We start from the raw sequence: 18,891 nt of genomic DNA, 5'->3' as shown, positions 1-18,891 counted from the left end.
CATAAACAGCTTCCTCCGAAGCCTGGTAAGTGGCTTGATGATTGGTCGCTATTACTCGCCCTGAGGTGGAAGGGGGGAGACTCTGTAAAGTGCGTCAGAGGGAGGCGAGCGCCTGGGAACCCGGAGGCCTGGATCCCGGCCGAGAGCGGAACGGAGTCGGCGCCGCGGCCTCGGCCTCGCCTCCCGCGCCCGCCCGGCCGCCCGGCCTCGCCGCACCCTCTCCCCGCGCTCCCCGCTCACTCGCTCCCGGGGCTCCCACTCCGGCTTCTCCTCCTCCTCTTTCGCCTCCTCCTCTTCTTTCGGCTTCTCTTCCTCCTCCTCCTTCTCCTCTTCCTTCTCCTCCTCCTCCTCTTCTTCCTCCTCCTCTTTCCCCACCTCCTCCCGCTCTGCCACCTCCTCCTCCTCCTCCTCCTCCACCACCACCACCACCACCACTCCCTCCGGGGCACCCGGGTCCCTGCAGAGTCCCCGGCCGGCGCAGCCTCCGCAGCGGCCTCCCGGATCCCGAGCCGGCTGAGCCTGAGCTGGTAGGACGGACGGACGGACAGACAGGCGCTCCGATTTCTTGCGCCTAGCGCTCCGCTGCTGCTGCTGCCCCCGCGCCCCCGCGGCCCCGTGTCAGGGGAGCTGGGATCGCCCCGAGAGCACCGCGAGGGTAAGCGGGCGGGCGGGGATTGGCTCTGCGCGAGGGCTACCAGAACCGTTTGGTCATTTCAACCCGCACCCATGGCAACCTTTCCTAGGTGAGCAGGGAACCGGGGAGTGGGGGTCCTCGTGCAGCCTCGGGGTCTCGGGGTCGCTGCGTTTGCGATCCGGTTTGCTTTCCTGTTTGCAAGTTAAGACGGAGTCCACGGCTCTGCCGGGGCAGCGGGCTTCCTATTCGCCCCCAAGGCTCACTGTCTCTGGGACGGTGCTCACCTCCTTCCCCAAAACAGTTTCTTCCGTGGTATCTGGGACCAAGGCTCCAAGGTCAGGGGGAGAGGCTGTGAGGTGCTACTGTTATCATTCCGTGGTCGTTATTATTTTGTTAGTGTTATAATTATTATTGTCGCCGTTGTTGTTATTATTTCTATTATTATTTTGCCATCTGTTGTCCCGGGGGCGGGTTGCTGTGCAAACGTAGGGCTCACAGCGAGGGACTGCAGATCGCATCTCCGGTTCCAGGCCGTGTCCGCATTTTCGAGCTCGCCTTGGGTTTTGGGATGATTTTAGGGCCGCGTTCCCTCGTCCCCATTGGCTCACGCAGTGGCATAATTATGATCACATCCCCCAGGCTGCTGGCGCTGCTCTCTGTTTATTGGTGGTTAAAGATCTATTATCTATTCATCAGCCGCCTCTTTTTTTCCTCTTTTTTTTCTTCTTTTTGCCAATTACATTCTTCAAAAAATGAAGTACCAGCAGGTATTTTGCACTTTTACAATTAATGATAAAAAGAAATCTGGCATCCTTTAAATCATGACTTGGAAGCCCATGTCATTGCTGTTAAGAATGAAGAAATGCCTGTGTTTGGTGACTAGGTTGCCTTGAGACCCAGAAAAACTCGATTGGGGAGGGGGTGGGGGGAGAGAAGAGCGAAGCCTGTGATGGAGGCAGAACTGCCACCAGATTTATCCTTGGAGGGGCCCAGTTCTTAGGCCAGGCTCTCACTTCCCCAGCTGCCTCCCTCCCCACCTGCGTCTCCCTTGTCCTTCTCTGGTTTTACCTGCTGTGTACTTGTGTTCCTGTCCATTTCTCCACTCCTTAATTACAGGCATGGTTTGTTGGGGTGAGGGAATCCAAACAGCCCTTTCAGAAAACTCTCCAGGCAAGAGAGGCGTTAGGAGGGCGCTTTCTGGCACTGTCTAGGCGCCTGACCTTAGTGAGGGGGGACCGAGGCCCTGTGTGCTGCCCCCTCCTCTCCTCCAGCCTTCCCTGGGAAATTCACACGAGCACACATTCACACACCAGACAGGTGTGGGTTTCAGCTTTGCCTTCACACAAGAACCCTGCCCCTGCCTCAGGCTGCAGACCTCTGACACCAGCTCTGGGCAGGGGTCCTGGCTGGGTTTTCATCCTTATTGGGTACTCATGGCCTTGCTTTGCAGACCTCTCAGCCCCATCCCCCTCCCCCCACCCAAGGATGTCTGTCGGATGTTCGACCCAACCTCTTGGGGTGCAGTGGCCTGTACCACCACCCTCCAAAAATATCTTCTGTAGCTCAGAACCCCCCTCCTTCCACTAGGCTGTAGGGAAAGACACCCCGCCAGGCCAGGCCTGCGGAGATCCCTAAGCTACTTGAAAAGGTGGAGGCCTTTCAGCTGGGCCAGCCAGTCGGCCTGGAGGGGAGGTGGAGGTCAGCCCTCCATTTCCAGTGCCAGAAAGAAACACGCAGCACAGGCAGGCTGTAGGACCCTGGGGTGGAAGGGAGGTAGCCCCCTTCTTCTCCATGGATGGCTCTCCAGGAAGGCTGGAGGGTCAGGCTCACCCCAAGGTCCTCCGAACTGGGCCTTAGGTTCCCCGTTGAAACCGGGGGGTGGGGGGGGGCACTAAAAGCCACCGCCTGGCTGCAGGGCTGGCAGTGACCACACATCGTGCAGTTAGTGATGGTGACCTTGGTGGGAATAGAAGATTAGATGACCTGAGGGCATCCTTCAGTGTCTCCACAGTGTGTGATTCCTAAGGATGTTTCCCCTCTTTGAAAACTCTCAGGCTGAGCTCTTAGGCATAGTGGGCACCCCCTTAAACCTTTAGCCCTCTTTGACCAGAATGTGCCTGGAGTCCCTTTGGAGCCCAGACCCCTCAGCCTCTCCTTCCAGGGGCAGAGGGCCCAGGCAGCTCACAGCCAGGTCTCTGCTAGCAACATCCTCTGCTGACCGCTGACAGGGCCTCACAAAACCTGCCTGAGGGGTCAGGTTTGCCCCAGGGACTCTAGGTGTCAGGCAGGTGGGCATGGGTGTGGCAGCTGGGGGCTCCAGTGCCCGCCCTCCTGGCAGGACCAGGACTTACCAGTTCCTCTGCCTCCCTCATCACTGGCCCCAAGCCTCTCCTGGGCCCCCATGAGGGGGAAGCGGGTTTCCAGGGAGGCAGGGGCCCTGAAAGCTGGATAATCTATGCTAATTCATGCGCCCAGCCTTAAGACGCTTGGGAAGGTTTGTGCAGCCCCCACTCCGAGGCTCCTACAAGGTGTCAGGCATTGGGGGGGGGCGGGGGGAGTGTGCGGGAATTAACTAGGAAAGCAGGAGAGTAACTCCTTAACCCGACTGGTGGGTGGAAGGCAGCCAGGGCCCAGGACACTCTGGCCTCCTCTGGCCTCTGGTCCTTCGACAGCGCGGCTGCATTCACATTACGAGTGGCTTAGCCTCGCGGAATCCAGCCCCTCTTTGTTCCTTAGCTGCCCTAGAAAGGTGAGCGCTTGTACAGGCAGCATGTAGCCGGAGAGGGGGATTTCTGAGGCTCCTGATGGAGCAAGGGGCTCCCCTTCCCCACATCCCAAGCCCACGGTTGGGCTCTGTAGACTCAGGAATCTACACTCTGCAGGCAGCCAGACTAGCAGGCGCATAATGAAGGTTCTCATCTTGGATCTGGCACTTACCGACCGACCGACCCAGTGATCTGGGGCAACATGGCAACCTCTCAGGACCTCCACTTTGTCACCTGTAAAAATATAGCCAGATGGCAGGGCCTTCGAGGCGGTGGAGGGTAGGACTCAGGCCTCTTTGGGGAAGTGATAGACCCCTCTCCTTTCTCGTGGTAATTACATGTCTGCAGTCGTTTCTCAAAACTCGTAGAACTAACTGTGCCCCACAAAGGGTGACTGTTACCCTATGGAAGTTACACCTTATTACCCTGCCCCCACCCAAAATAGTCAGGGCCTCAGGGGTGAACGTGGGCCAGTGACCTAACCTTCCTGGGCCTCTGTGACCTCTCCTGTGAAATGGGAATAAAGAACAGCGTCTTGGCCCTCGGGGCTGTCCAGTGAGATAAGCCACGCAGAGCGCCAGGCCGTGTCCAGCACACAGTGAGCCGCAATAAAAGTCACTTCCTGTCCTCCCGTCACGGTGCTGCCGTTGTTGTTACCTACCCACCTCCAGGGCTTGTTCCTGGACTTAAAGGCTGAACGATAATAAAGTTGTGCAAACAGAACCTACTGCTGGCCTCGCACTCCTGCCTGAGCATCTCCATGCTCCCTGAACGTCCAGGACTTCCCCCAGGAGGTGTTGGGGCAAGAGAGGCCTGGATTCCTGGTTAGTGGGAGGCACTGAAAGGCAACGATTTCTGGGGATCGCCCCAAACCTTCTGCTCTCGGTTCCCCACCAGGCTGCCTGTCTTTGGAGGAAACAGCAGTGCTTCTCTCTGACCCGAGTCCTGCTGGGCCTCGGGGGTACGGGGTGCTACCTGGGATCGCTGCATGTGTGACCTTCACGCTCTTGAGCCTCGATGGTCTTCTCATCCGTGAAAGGGAAATATCAATATCTTAATAATTGTTGAGAGTAGTACGGGAGCTAATGGTTGGCATAGTCACTATTCATTGAAGATGATTGTTAGGCGATGGCCTGGTGCTGTCCAGCCCACTGATCGCACCCTGTCCCATCCAACTCCCAGCGGCTGAGACCCTCCGGGTGAGCCGGTCCTGAGAGGCCGCCCCGGCGCCCGCCAGGCAGCGGGAGCACGGACCTCAGTGAAGGGTGAGCCCTTTCCCGGGCCCTAAGCTTGCGAAGGTGTCCTGGGATGGGGAGGCCTGGGGGCCGGTTAAGAACTCCTTCATCCCGCTCTGATTCCCAGTCACTCGGCCTCTCCGAACGGAACGCGTAGGGCGGCGGAGAGAACATGAAAAGAAAAATCAAAGCCTTAAAAATGTTTGAAAATGGTGATGTCAAATCCCTATCTGGCCTCCTCCCTCGAGGCCGATCGCTAGGCGGGCGCGGCGGGCTGGGACCCGGATCCGCGAGCGCGCAGCGGCGCCTAGTGGCGAGGGCCGGGCGCGGGGAGGGTACCCGCCGAGATTCCGAGTTCCGTGCACGCGGGGTGTGCTGGGGCTGCGCCCCGCGGCTAACCTCTCGGCGGGACCTCAGTCCGAGCCAGGAGAGGAAGTCTCAGAAGGCGCACTGGCCACAGAGGAGAGAGGACGACTTGGGAGTGTGCCCCTACCCCCTGCAGCAGCGCCAACTGTCCGCTGCAGAAGTCACCGTCCACGCAAGAATTCCAGCTCCACTAGCAGCCGGGCTTCCTTCCGAGGGACGCAAAAAACGGGGACAGATTCTGCTCCAAAAAGGACGAAGTGGTCAGGATCCCCTGTGCCAGGGCGACGGCTAGCTACCGCGCACATGGGGTCCCTTGCCTGAGGTCCCAGGTCGCACCGCCCAACTATGGGCCCATAACGGCCTGCCCTGGGGTGGAGTCCGAAGGGCTGGGGTCCTGCGGTGCGACTCTCCCAGCTTCGCGCCCCCTCGTGGCCGGCCGAGGACGCCGTGAGACGGGTCCTGGTGGCTATTGCGGAGGTGGAGTTTGATCGCGCAACTGGGAGGCCGCGACAGCCCCAGACTGGCCCGGGGACCCTCCCCCTCCTCCTGGAGTGTGTGGACCCGGTCAGTCCAAAGCAATCTGGGTTCTCCGGCGAGGTGAGGCCGTGGAATAGGAGCAGGGTTCGCTGGGAAACCCTTGCGACATCAAGCACGTGATTGTGCAGTGTTCGTCCTGGGGGCTGAGCCCTAGCAGGAGAGTCTGGGCCCTGAGCCCCGCCTCTGATGACCGGCTGCCCTTCTCTGCACGTCAGCAGGAGCCTCTGAGCATCCGTGTCTCCGGAGGTCTATGGTTTGGAGAGCTAGGAACGCCACACTGATGCGTGGGGCCACTCGCAGGATCTGACATTATCCCTCCTGCATCAAGTTGAAAGTCATCACCCTCACACCTGTCGGGATTCTCTAGGTCCAGCTCTTTCTGCCTCACCTGCCTTCACATGAAAGTCTCGGGCCAAGTAAGGACAGCGAGGGACAGACAGACACAGACAGAGAGGCAGGAATTCGCAAACGTGGGGGCTCTTGCTCTGGCAGGGCAAGGGTGGAAACAGCTCCAACCCCTGCTCTGCCCCCCACCCCATTGTGGGTTGTCCAGTTCCCCTCTGGAGCCCCAGAAGTAGCAGTTCCATTGGGCCACAAGGGCACTGACCGTTGCTAGGTGCCCCCGGGGATAGACAAGGTGGCTTCCAACCGGCCTTGGGCCGCAGGTGGAGCAGGGAGGCAAGGGACGCACCTTCAACTCCCCTGCCTCCCACATTTTTTCACTGGAAGCTGCTCCCACCACCAGTTGCCGGTTTTGTAGCTCGGGGTCCAGTCCTTTAAGGAGCTTCTTGGTTACAAGCAGCAATCCACCTTGGACGCCAGGGGTTACTTCTGAAATGCTGGCTCCCATCAGCCCCTCTCAGGAAAGTGTCACTTCTTTCAGTAATGCCCCATTTTCTTAGAAAGGGGATTGTGGCCACACGAGGAAAGAAGGAATCTGCGCACCTTTGCTCTTGGACTCCCTGAAGCCTGGGGAGGATGTGGGGGAGACTTAAAAGAACAACTCCACGCACCTGTGCCGAGTGCTAGCGTTTAAAAGCATGTTTGCTCATACACATGATCGCAGGGAACCTCACAATCTGGTGTGGAAGGGGTTGGGATACCCATTCTTCGGATGAGAATACTGAGGCTCAGACAGGTTACACAAAGCACTCTCACCACTTGGCCGTGCAGTCGGTGGTCACTCCAGGGGGAATCCTAGGACAGCCCCTCCTCCCCTCTGCCGTCCCCCCCCCCCAGTTGCCAGACTCCTGCATTCAAACCAATAAGAAAAGAGGGTGAAGAGCCCTGACCGGCAGGCGGCACCCAAACGGGCTCAGTGGGGAGGCCTGGCAGGCCAGCCCTACCAGTAACTCCCATGCTTGCTTGAGTCACTTGCCCGCCACTGCCTTCCAGGCCCCCTTCCCAGGCTCAGACCTCTCCGCAGTGACCTCCTGTGGCCCAAGCCCTGGTGTGGGACTAGAGGACCCTCAGTGGCCACTGGAGGCCATGAAGGAGGGGGGATGGCCCGGCGCTCCAAGGCCCAGACCAAGACTCCCTGCACTCCACACCCTCGCATTGTTCTTGTGGGTGACTCAAAGCAGCCCTGAAACCTCCCTGGTGCCCACGAAGGGTGTCTGCTCCCCCCTTGCCTTCTACTCCCCCCACCCCGTACCCTCACCTCTGCCCACGGAAAGCAGGAGCAGGGCCTGAGCTCCCCTGTAAGCCAGCACCGGCAGGAGACCCCTCGGCCACTGACCTGTGTCCCTAGCTCTGCCCTGCCTTCGCCCTGCTAGGGAGACAGAAGCCCCAGGCAGGGGCTGGGGGCGTTGCAAGGGGTGCACAGACCGCCCCCTCCCAGGGGGCAGCTGCAAGCCTCCGGGGCCTGGTGGCCTTCCATTCATTACAGGGGACCCAGAAGGTGGCCAGGCTGCCCCCAGGGCGAGCAGCAAGAAGTCCTCTAGCTCCGGGCCCACAGCTGCGCTCCCTCCCCCGCCACACTCACATTCCAGGCCCCTGACTCCCGGGGTTTGGACACCAGGCCCCGCTGCCTGATTTGCGGCAGATCTCAGGGATGCACCGTGTGTGCTTCCCCTCTGGCCCCACGGAGCCCTCCGCTGCGCGGCCAGCCTCTGGCGGCTGGAGGCGAGGCCCAGTGCGACCCAAAGGGACCTCCAGGAGCCTGCAAGCGATCAGGCCAGGTTGGGCCTCTGAGACCTCCCCACTGGGTCCGGTGTGCCCCGCCCCCCCCCCCACCGCCCACCACTGGCTGGGACCCGGAGAGGCCCGATCTTGGTCGCCCTGCGCTTAGCCGGCCGCCAGCGGCTCGCCCAGGGCCGCGCAACAAAGGGTGGCATCGCGGCGGCGCGGGCAGGGACCTCATTGGTTCAATATTAGCTTTTCATTCCAGTCTATTGTGCCCATCTGAGATAATATTGACTCTGAGGTGAGAGCCCACAGGCGACAGGGCTTGTCTAACACTCAGCCGCGGGGCGCCCGGAGGGAAGGGATCGGGGAATGGAGAGCTAAAGAGACTGCAAATAACCGGGGCGCGCGCGCCTCCGGCCACGGACTGCGGCCCGGCAGCCGGCGCTCCCCGCCGCGTGCGCCCGGCCTCTCCCCGCGCAACTGCGGGTCCGGAGAGGGTCTGGGGCCTGCCGGCCGCCCTGAGGAGGGCACTGAGCCTCCCCCTGGACAAGAGCGCTCGTTGCACACGCGCTCCATTTTCCAGACAATTCGTGTGCGGCTCCGCTCCTGGGCACCTCTGGAGAAGAAGCCACGGTTTCAGTTCGCCCCAAAGCCAGCGTCGGCCACGGAGAGTTTCCCCTTTCGAACGATGTCATTCGTTGGGGTGACTTCTCTGTCAAGGCGGTTTTCCGGTCTCCCCGGCGTGGGGAGGAGAGTAAACGCGTGCAGCCGTGTTCCCATGGCCGGCGTGTGTGCGGTGACCAGCCGTGGCTCACTGTGCCTTTTGCTGTTGCTCGGGATCCCCTTGCAGCCCCTCCGCGGGCTTCCTAACCGCCTTCTAGCCGCAGCTCTGAAGGGCCTCGGCGGCGATCAAGAATCTCACATAGAAAGATTCCTTTCAGTTTCCAAACGGCCTCTGGATGCCCGCGTTGGAAACGGCGCTTTATGTATGGGAGACAGACCCCCCTCGGGTTTCGGCTCCCAGGACCGGCCTGCCGGCAGCTCAGCCGGCTCGGGGCTGGCGGTGCGGTGTGCGCGGGGAGGGTGCCCCGGGCCCTACCCCCCTGGAGCGTGACCTCCGTAAGGAACAGATCGTCTGCTAACTCTCCGAGGCGAGCTGGCCTTTAGGAAACTTCACATCCACCCCGAGACACGTGGGCGGGTGGGGACCTGGGAAGGGGCAGGGACTCGGCTGGCAGGCAACAGCCTGGGGGGAACCCTTGTGCGCCCCCCTCCTTGTTCCCAGGTGCCGGTGCTGAGCTGAGGCTCAGTGATACCGACCTACAGCACCTCGACTATTGCAAAGGGCAAACAGATGTGACCTGTAATACATGACATACATAGAGCCCGTCTGTATTGTCCGTTGCTTAACCTAATATGTATTATATGGTTTCATCATATGGAGTACTTAACGTGTATTTAACAGCTAGTTCCTCTATTACATTAGCATTATATTGCGTATTTAACGTATTGTATGTTGTGTATAGTTCTGGGTATATATTTCCATATATTTCATTTTTATATGTGTGTGTAAAAATATTTGGGGCGCCTTTAATCTCCCTGCAAGCGCATACTTGATCGTTTGAACGCAACGTTATAAACTCCTAATCGAAACCACTGTCACATCAGCGATGTCTTTAGAACAAATACCCCGGAGTCCACTTTCGGCTCCAGGGGAAGGCGGGGGGCGGTCACTGGGCGGAAAGGGACAGCAGGTCCCCCTGAAACCTGGTTTCCAAATGCCCGTCCCCGGGGACAGAGGAGACCGCGCTCCGATCCCAGCGGCGCCGCCTCCCCTCCTCGCCGCGCTGTGCTGGTTGTTTTGGTTTGGAGAGCGGCTGTTTAGAGCCTGGGACGGTCCCGAAACCGGTGCCATGAATTAAAAATGAATCTGGGAGCGCAGCATATGCTCCGCCGGGGCGTCTGGGAGAGCAGCGAGGCCTCCCGCCCCGCGTTCCGGGCTGCAGACGCCGCGCTGGCGGGCTCCGGCCTCCGCGCCGATGCGGGCGCAGCAGCGCTCCGGGCTCCGGGCTCCGGCGGGTCCCCGCTCCAGCTGCCCGCCCTCCTGACCCCACGCCCGGGGGCGGGGGGTGCTGCGCGGGGCTCGGAGCGCCTGCAGATCAGGGGGTCCCAACTCCAATCCGCTCCTAATACCGACCCAGAGCTAACGTGAGCCGGCAGCGGGGCGCTCCAGCGACGGCAGGGCCAGGTGGGCCGGGAGAACGAAGTCGGGATTTCAGTTGTCCTTACGCTATCGCTGCTTTAAAAGGCAGGAGCCGAGCCGCATAGAGATCCAGCTTACGGAGGGAAAAAGGAAAAGGGGGGGGGATCGAAGTCAGGTGTGGCCCACTAAAGGTTCAGAAATGAGAAATAACCTCACTTTACAAACCGATACGCAGAAGGCGCTGCTTCGGAGGCCTGGGAGTCAGGGTGGGAAATTGAGGTGGGGGAGGGGCGCAAGAAAGACCTCCGGAAGGGGGAAGAGGGGCCGGCGACCGCCAGAGTGCTGTGGGCCGTTTATTTCTTGCAGTGCCCCCTCCCAATGGCTACCTGGGGAACATTGGCAGAACAAAACAGTGAAATTTGGCTAAAACCTCACCAAGAGGTTTGGGCTCCCCACTTGCAGCAAAACCCCAGATTCAACCCCAAGCCCGCCCCTGATCTAGTCGGATCCTCAGCCTCCGCTAAAGGTTTTTGTGGACTTTAATGAAGAATGCAGGCTGCGCCCTCCCTGCCCTGTCCAGGGATGGGGCTCCCAGACTCTTTGCAAAGAGGAACTGCCGACCCCTCCCCTTCCCCAGTGGCGGCAGCCTCCTGGCCTGGCTGCAAGGGAGGCATCTGAACACACACAGGATGCCAAGCCCTTCAGATGCAGAGCGGATCCCAGTGCCAACCATGTGGGTGTGCATCCCCCCCAGATCGGCCTTGGCACATCTGGCCCGCCTGCAGTGTTTTCCCCATCCAGGTGATCCATCTTGCCTGTGTCCAGTGGCTGAAAACTTCATTCTAATTGTGTTAGCGTGGGAGTTCCATATTTTTGCCCCTGCTCTGAGCCCCCATGATCCCGGTTTTAAGGGGCTACTGCTTAGGGGTCCTGGGAGCGAGGTGCTCATTCGTCCCCAGGGCATCTTGCATGAGTGACACACCTTTCCTATCATGGATGGCACCTGTCCCAGGTACTGTGCTACGTGCCTGTTCAAGGGTCTATCTCATCCTGTCCTCCCAGCCATCCATTCAGGTATGTCCATTTCCACTTTCCGGATGAGAAAACTGAGGCTCTGACATGTTAAGGGGTTCACCCAAGGCCACACACACAGGTAGGAAGTGTGGGAATCTGGATTCCAACCCAGGTCTGTCAGACCCCAACACCCCCTCCCCATGCCCCCATCTCTTATTTCCTTTAAAATACCTCCTTTGCCCCAGTGAGGAAGTTGGAGTCCATAGGGTGAAGCAAGAGATAAAACTTTGCTTAGTCCCTCCAAAAGTCAAAAACTGTAGGATCTAGAGCCTAGGATCCCACACTCTTCCCGGGCATTTATTCCCGCCCAGAAGTGATCATACACCGTTGGCATCAGGGCGTGGATAGGGTTTACAGAGGCCTTCCTCACACTTCACTTCAGTCACCTCTCCGACCAACCCAGTGAGATGGAGATTGCCATTAATACCCCAGATTAGAGAGGCAGAAACGGGCTCAGTGAGGTTAAACAATGTGTTCACTGCCCGGCCAGCTCACCCAGAGCCCTGGCACCAGCCCCGGGCAGGCCCATGCGAAGCCTCCGGGCTCGGCAGACACCACATATGGGACCATTTAACCAACGGAGTTAGGCCTTGCCTTCTGTTGTGAAATTGCTAGGTTGTTTTCTCTTTGTTTAAAGTGTTTCTGCAAATATTATTTCAGGATTCAAAACTTTCGCTTTATGCCTCTCTTATAACCCATTCTTTCTCCATGTAGGCACCCAGCTGGGTGGCGGAGCCATAAAGGAAAGAGAACCAGAAGTTGCCCCTTATCTGTGTTCACATGATATAGTCAGAGACCATAGAGTAGATGTAGATTTTATCTGCAATTGTAGATTCTGCTCTATAGCCATTTGCCTTGTGCACCTCACTAAAACCCAAACGTGGGATCAAAAGTTTAAAGTTTAATCATGTGTTTTTTTTCATGATTTTAATAGAATTTTTAACCCTGGCTTTAGATGATGTTTCTTCTTTGCTAAGATCCAAGGGGAAGAGCTTGAGGTTGGAGGAATCCTTTGGTCAAAGGGTTCCATATCCAAAAGGATAACCAAGAATCCAGGCAGGAAGTGCCTTGAGGAGTCTTTGACCTTGAGCTGATGGGACCAAGTACCTTGCCCTCACTTATTCACTCTCCACAAGAGCCACATCCCCTCCCTCCATGAAAAAAAAAACCCACACCTTTATTTTTGTCTCATTATTATAAAATTATATGTATCTATTGTTTATATTAGACCAGATATGAAAAAAGTAATGATCACTTAAATTCCCACATCTTAGAAAAGAAATTAGATTATGTCTATTCCTTTTTGTTTCATTATTCTAGTAAATAAAGGAAGGGAAACAGGCTATGTGTGATTCTGTTTATATGAAGTTTGTGACTGAATTCAGAATAGTGGTTGCCCTGGGAGAGGATTGACTGGAAAGAGGGCTCTGGGTGAGCCAGGGAATTTGGGGGGAAAGGGGACTAAAATGCTCTATATCTTGACTTGGGTGATGGTAACACAGATGTATACAACTGCCAAAACTCACCGGACTTAAGACCTATGTGTTTTACTATAAATTTTTATATCTCAATAAAAAAAGAACCTTGAACAAATATTATAGCAAAAGACCTAAGAAGAAGAAGGAAAAGACAAGCCACACAGAATACCTAGAATTTTACAGAAAGAGATACCAGGCTTCCCCCCACCCAGTCCCACCCCCAGTACACCAGCTTCTCCCAGCACCCAACACCCTTTGCAGGCCTGCCGTTAAATCCAAGAGGGCTGGTCCCTGAGAAGGCAATGCAATCTTAAGATCCTGCTGGGGTTCACCATCTGCCAGACTCTTTTTTTCAATGCTCTGCATTTTCTGATAGGGGTGGGGGTGCCTGGGAGCCTAACAAGAATCTGAGCTTGAGTCAGGAAGGATGATCAAAGGTCTTAACTTTCATAAAGATGATACCCCAAAAGTTTCTTTCTTAGGAAACTGGTGGTCAGTGCGCTCCCACAGGGGGAGCGCCGCTCAGCCAGAAGCCAGGCTCACAGCTGGTGAGTGCAGCAGTGGTGGTGGGAACCTCTCCCGCCTCCGCTGCAGGTAGGCAGTAAGGAGCCAGAGAGGGTGCAGGCCAGGCTGAGGGACACCCCCCCACCCACCCACCGCAGTGCACGAAATTTTGTGCACCAGGCCTCTAGTGTTATAAATAATGGTCAAGGTTCCAGATTTGTCCTCCCCCAAAAATCTATTGCATGCCTACTCATAAAATACAGAATTTTAAGCTTGGTAGGAACATAAGTGTATTGAATTATTGTGGTTGCGTGCCATGGAAAAATGGGAGGAAACTAAATCTCCTCTCTCCCCCTCCCCCATAAAAAACAATATACCAGCTTTCTGCTGCCAGGCATTATATTGGCATTTGGGATTTAAAAATGAAAAATACCTCATGATATTTTCCCTCAAGCAGCTCACTGTTGAAAAGACTATCTTGTAAATAAATAAGTGCAATAAAAATCATATAGGTGTTGTGATCGAGGCTGTTATAATAAAACAGAAAAATAGAGTGAGTGCTTGTTGGCAAAGGAAAACAAACACGTTTTTGAAGCCCTGAGGGCTGATGGGATGAGGAATTAGATTCAGACCTATAGAGAGACCCTAAGGGGTCATGGGGCCCGTGGAAGGGGAAGGGCCCTAGATCTGCTTCCACTTGGAATTGTACGTCTTCCCTTTTCACTGCGGTCAGGGCATGAGTTTGACTTCTCCGTCATGCTTGGGGCTGGTTGTTCGTTTTTGACTTTTCACCTTATTTGAAGGGAGTCGAGGTGGGCAAGACTCGCAATTCCAAAGAGAAAGGAAAGAAAACTTAGAAGGTAGAGAAACGTAGGAGAAGGAATGTCACAGGCGGTTTGACCCAGCAGTGAGAGAGGAAAAAGCATAACCCCAACCCTGGGGAAGAAAGAAAAGGCCGTTCTCCACACCGGTCACCGCGTGGTGGAGGTGACTGGGGGCCAGCTCACCACGTGGTGGAGGTGGCTGCACCACGTGGTGGAGGTGGCTGGGGACCGGGTCACCACGTGGTGGAGGTGGCTGGGGACCGGGTCACCACGTGGTGGAGGTGGCTGGGGACCGGGTCACCACGTGGTGGAGGTGACCGGGGCCGGGTCACCACGTGGTGGAGGTGGCCGGGGGCCGGGTCACCGCGTGGTGGAGGTGACTAGGGGCCAGTTCACCACGTGGTGGAGGTGGCTGCACCACGTGGTGGAGGTGGCTGGGGACCAGGTCACCACGTGGTGGAGGTGACCGGGGCCGGGTCACCACGTGGTGGAGGTGGCCGGGGGCCGGGTCACCGCGTGGTGGAGGTGGCCGGGGGCCGGGTCACCGCGTGGTGGAGGTGGCTGGGGACCCCGTGGTTGCCGTCTCGAAAGCAGAGTGGGGAGGAGGCCCTGTGCCCCCAGAGGTATCGGACCACCTGAAGCCACATACTCCTTCATTCAGCCCGTTTTGTGCGTTTACCATTTGTAAGGAAATTTGCAATTGACCTGTAATTAACAGGGTTAAAGATTTAGTGAATTACGGTCCTTGCCTTGGAGGACTAGTTGGGAAACTAGACAACTGTTATTTAACGTGCCCAGACATAAGCTCTCCTGTTTTTCCCTCCTGATGCTGTTCTCACCGGTGAGTTGGGGGTAATAACGATGCAGGATCTAATAACCTCACACCATTGTTCTGAGGATAGAATGCGATGAGGGTATAGAAACTCCTCTGTCAAGTGCAGGCTTCAGACAAGCATGCATCGCTAGAATGGTGTTCAGCTATGTTCTCCCCTTGCTGTTCAAGTAGTCATTCAACCAACATTTACTGTGCACGTACGCTGAGCAGGCACTGCTCTGGCACGGAGCGGTAAAGAGAACAGACACAACCTCTGTCCTGCGGAGCTGGCATTCCCCAGTAGGACGTCTGCTGACGTAAATAAAAAGATTCATCAGGCCCGGCCGGTGTGGCTCAGTGGTTGAGCATCGCCCTATGAGCCAGGAGGTCATGGTTCGATTTCCAGTCAGGGCACATGCCAGGGTTTCGGGCTTGATCCCCAGTGTGGGGTGTGCAGGAGGCAGCCAATGATTTTCTGTTATCATTGATGCTTCTATTTCTCTCCTTCTCCCTTCCTCTCTGATATATATATATATATATATATATATATATGTATTTTAAGAGTCATCAGCCAGTTAAGAGAGGCAGGAAGCTTAAGATTATGTGTGTGTGTGTTTGTGTGTGTGTGTATCCACTATTTGTAATATTGAAAAATTGGAAGTGATCTAAGTGTCCCTTAATGGAAACTGATATAAAATCATTATGATGCTATACAGAAAACTGTACAGCTATTTTAAAAAATGGAGGTGGCTCCAGTTTTAGTATCATGGAAAGGTCTTTAAGACCTGTTAAAAGGAGAAAAAAACAAATTCCAGAACAATACATAATATGATCCCATTAATGTTTAAAATAAACACTACCTGCTTATGTGTTTTATTCACACACTAATATATAGTTACACGTGAATACTTAGATCTAAACCAGAGAGAAGTCCTGGGAAGATACACTATGTTGGGGGAAGACAGAAGAGCGCAGAGGAATGGTGTGGGCCTCACACTTTTACGGACCACAGTGTTCATCTCTGACAGCGAGAGTGCATTTACGCCTTGCGTGTGTAATTAAACAAGGAGACACACGCATGTGGGTGCAATCGAGTTATAGCACTCCGAGTATGGGTGACAGTCGTTACTCTTCTAATCTCCTTTAATGTTGTTTTAATGTCTACAGAGAGATGTATACACACAGAGGAGATGATGCCAAAACATAAAAGGTGGAATTAAAACACGGTGTCCTGGCTCGGAAATCTTGCCTCTCCCCACCCCACCTGCAGTTTATAGTGAAACCTATTTTTAAGAGCATCACGGGATGTTGGATAGGAATCCTTGATCTCCCAGTTCAGAGGCACATGTAATTATTTCACAGTTAAGTCGCTTCAGGATCTTTGCGATAGATATGACTTCATTACGAGAGCATCATGCCTCTCCCAGCAGTAACTGGGCTCTGGCTGAGCCAATGCAGGGGTTCTGGTATGTGATGGGTGGCTCCCAACAGGGTCCCTCTGGTTCCCAAGCCGAGTCATGCGAGCTGGCCCTCGCGTTGGCTGACGTCTGCAGACAGACCAGCTCCTGCATCCTGGCCGAACGTCTTCCGTTGTCTCTTGGTGACCTTGGGCAAGTCTTCTCAGCCCCCGGGTCTCCCGTGGAGGAACTTTATGGCCCATCACATCATTATCTACCGAAAGCTCTGAGTTTTATTGTGGCAAGTTGTTACAGGAGGAAACCGCATCTCTTCACGTGCATCCCGCCAGGTGCTGGGACGGAGAAGCAGGAGAGCAAGGTCCCTGGCCTTAGGAGCCACGGCGGAGTCCAGTTCTTGGGGATGTGGAAGCTGGCGAAACTGCTAGAAAGGTGGCCCCGAGAGCAGAAGTGTGGAGATCCCCCTGCACATCTCTGCAGCCGCTTGTTCTACATCCCTTAGATAAAGCTGGCCTCTGCTCTCCCAGCCCCTGGTTCTGAAAATAAGGCTGGTGGCCCCTCCAGGGGCTGGGTCACTGCAGGTCCTAGAGACGGACGCACATCATGTTACGGTAGGACAAGCGTCTCGGGGGTGGGGACAGGGACAGCCTCGGGTCAGCGTGAGCTCTAGAAGGACTGGAGATGGCACCTGGGTTCTCACAGCCCATCCACTGATTCGGCAAACTTTTATTGAGCAACTGCTGTGTGCCAGGCACTTAGCTAGACTGTGGGAACCAGGCAAACGTATGCCTTGGATGGCTTCGGAGCTTAGAAGACTTTCCTGGGCAGGATGACACCCTCTGAGAACGCTCCGATCTGTGCCCTTCCCAGGGGCCCCCTGAGAATCAGCCCAACCACTCTTAGCTGCCAAGGAGCAAAAGCTGCAGGAGGAGGCCAGGCATGCCAGACACCAGGCAGGAGCCAGGGGTCAGAAGTCATCCTGACGATGGCGACAACTCCACAGTGCCCTTGGTGAGGCCAATCTCCAGCAAGAGAAGCTGGCTTCCAGGGACTGAGGGTGGGTGGGTGGATTCCCTCCCAAGATCCCCTCCCCACCCCCAGGCAAGCGGACAAGCTGACACAGGTACTGGCTAGCAGCCCCTGGAGATGGGCCTGGGGAGGCCCCACCACTGCTGTGGGTTCAGGCCCCACCCTGAAACCCATTCAACCAATGCCTTGTATGTGGGCCGCTCCCAGCCAAGAGTGCGGGGGATGGGGTCACAACCCGACAGGTGGCAGCAGGTGGTAAGCTCAGGCCTTCTTTGGAGGAGGGACTCTTTGGGGGCAGCGGGAGCCATGGCATCAGGAGACCGGGAGCCTCTGGTGCTCATGTGCTGTCAACCTTGGGCAGGTCACCTGCCTCCTCCGGCACATCCATCAGATGTGCATTGTTTTTTATTATACAAATCACACATGATCATCAAAGATGTAAATGTGACAGGAGAGGAAAAAGTCAGAGAAGGTGTCCCCCCCCCACCCTACCACCATTGACAGCCCACGGTGACATTCTTTTCAATATACAAGTAGCCCCCCGCTTCTAATCTTATATAATAAAAGGGTAATATGCAAATAGACTGGACGGCAGAATGACCGGTCGCTATGACACACACTGACCACCAGGGGGCAGACGCTCAATGCAGGAGCTGCTCACTGGTGGTCAGTGCGCTCCCACAGGGGGAGCGCTGCTCAGCCAGAAGTGGGCTGACAGCTCGCGAGCACAGCGGCCCGCCTCCATGGCAGCGCTAAGGATGTCTGACTGCGGCTTAGGCCCAACATCCCCCGAGGGCTCCCGGACTGCGAAAGGGCGCAGGCCGGGCTGAGGGACCACCCTCCCCACCTCCCCAGTTCACGAATGTCATGCACCGGGCCTCTAGTGTATCATAAGGATACACTGTCTCCCAGACTTCCCCTCTGTTGGGGCAGACGTCTGCCTCCTCCTTCAACCGACTGCATAGTATTCCAGCATCCAGTGGGACATCTTGTGACTGTTTCCACACAGTAACTCCCCTGAACTGGAATAACTGAACAAAAATACGTCTTCACACCCTCAATAGGTGAATGCTATCATTCCTTTTTAAAATGTCGATGGCGATGAATGAAAATGAAATTTTTTTTCCTGATTTTAAACTGATTATTACTGAGGTTGAGCATCTCTTGTGTGTGTGTGTGTGCGTGTGTGTGTGTGTGTTTAGTGGTTAGTTGTAGTTTTTCTGTGTAAAACTTGCTTGTGTCTTCCCAATTTTTCTATTGGAATGATGGCCTTTTTCTTATTTTAAAATCATGCTTTATATAGTAAAGCTCTTGGTGGATTGCTTGTCATACAAGTTACATTTTCCCCTAATTTGTCATCTGAGGAGAGTGTGTGTTTCCCATCTCAACAGTTTAAATACTTAGGCAGGCAAAATTGATAAACTTCTTCCTTTATGGACTGTGAGGTTTTTATCTCTTTTTAAGAAAGGTCTTTCTCTTTCCCCAGATGATGAAATTATTATTCTTTAGGTTCTTTGGCAACTTTTATAATTTTTTAAATGCGTGCATCTTGAATACATTTGAAATATTTTCTGTGAATGGGGCATGGGTTGGAAATCCACTTTCCCCCCCTCCAAATGGATAAAAAATTATTCCAACACTGTTTACGGAACAATGTAGCTTTTCTCCACAGATGAGAGTATAGCCTTTATCACCTACTAGATCTCCACATATACCTCTTATTCCCCATTAAGCTATTTTATCCTGGCTTACATTCTATTTTATTAACTAACTTATTCGGCATTCCTACCACATTATCATAACGATTAATTACTCTGACATTGTAATATCTTTGAAAAGCCAGTAGGGCACGTGCCCTCTCATTTCGTTTATTTATTTATTTTTGT

The 18,891-nt window shown here is 55.2% G+C and overlaps 1 long non-coding RNA gene across 2 annotated transcripts; it reads left to right on the top strand.

The window, feature by feature from the left end:
• The first annotated feature begins 361 nt into the window (after positions 1 to 361).
• LOC132214385 (uncharacterized) lies at positions 362 to 15,075 on the top strand. Of its 2 annotated transcripts, none has more exons than XR_009448275.1 (3): positions 362 to 743; positions 11,656 to 13,910; positions 14,305 to 15,075. It is a non-coding gene; the product is annotated as an uncharacterized LOC132214385 (long non-coding RNA). The 2 variants fall into 2 exon arrangements; XR_009448274.1 differs by lacking the exon at positions 362 to 743 and adding an exon at positions 8,757 to 10,668.
• Positions 15,076 to 18,891: the final 3,816 nt, after the last annotated feature.

The sequence above is a fragment of the Myotis daubentonii genome, chromosome 13 (assembly GCF_963259705.1).
Source record: "Myotis daubentonii chromosome 13, mMyoDau2.1, whole genome shotgun sequence".
Classification (NCBI taxonomy): Eukaryota; Metazoa; Chordata; class Mammalia; order Chiroptera; family Vespertilionidae; genus Myotis; species Myotis daubentonii.
The sequence above is the reverse complement of the archived record's forward strand: the minus strand, read 5'-3'. Positions and strand labels throughout refer to the sequence as shown.